Source organism: Nomia melanderi, unplaced genomic scaffold (genome assembly GCF_051020985.1).
Source record: "Nomia melanderi isolate GNS246 unplaced genomic scaffold, iyNomMela1 scaffold0014, whole genome shotgun sequence".
NCBI classification, from domain to species: domain Eukaryota; kingdom Metazoa; phylum Arthropoda; class Insecta; order Hymenoptera; family Halictidae; genus Nomia; species Nomia melanderi.
Window position 1 is genome coordinate 6,765,221 of NW_027475130.1, and position 955 is coordinate 6,766,175.

The following is a 955-nucleotide window of genomic DNA, read 5'->3' on the forward strand; positions in this document are numbered from 1 at the left end:
CGCTGGCCACATTTATGGGCCAGGGCCTCCTACAGACAATGCACTTTGATTTATTGCGCTATCTGTAATAGCACCAGAGATATCACCAGATATATATTGGATTTTCCCCTGACCCTGAGTGTCCGGCCCCATGAGACTGTCGTTTTCTCGGCCCCTGGTGGTCCGAGGTCGTTCCCGTTGCACAGATTCATGCGCCAGGGCCTCCTGCAGATAATTCACTTTGGTTTATTGCGCTATCTCTAATAGCACCCAAGATATCACCAGATATATATTGAATTTTTCCCTGACCCTGTGTGTCCGGCCCCATGAGACTGTGGTTTTCTCGGCCCCTGGTGGTCCAAGGTCGTTCCCCTTGCACAGATTCATGCGCCAGGGCCTCCTGCAGATAATTCACTTTGATTTATTGCGCTATCTGTAATAGCACCCGAGATATCGCCAGATAGATATTGGATTTTTCACTGACCCTAAGTGTCCGGCCCCTTGGGACGGTGGTTTTCTCGGCCCCTGGTGGTCCGAGGTCGTTCCCGCTGCACAGATTCATGCGCCAGGGCCTCCTACAGACAATGCACTTTGATTTATTGCGCTATCTGTAATAGCACCCAAGATATCACCAGATAAATATTGGATTTTCCCCTGACCCTGAGTGTCCGGCCCCCTCGAGACGGTGGTTTCCTCGGCCCCTGGTGGTCCGAGGTCGTTCCCGCTGCACAGCTTCAGGCGCCAGGGCCTCCTGCAGATAACTCACTTTGGTTTATTGCGCTATCTCTAATAGCACCCGAGATATCACCAGATATATATTGGATTTTTCCCTGACCCTGAGTGTCCGGCCCCATGAGACGGTGGTTTTCTCGGCCCCTGGTGGTCCTAGGTCGTTCCCGCTGCACAGATTCATGCGCCAGGGCCTCCTACAGACAATGCACTTTGATTTATTGCGCTATCTGTAATAGCACCCGAG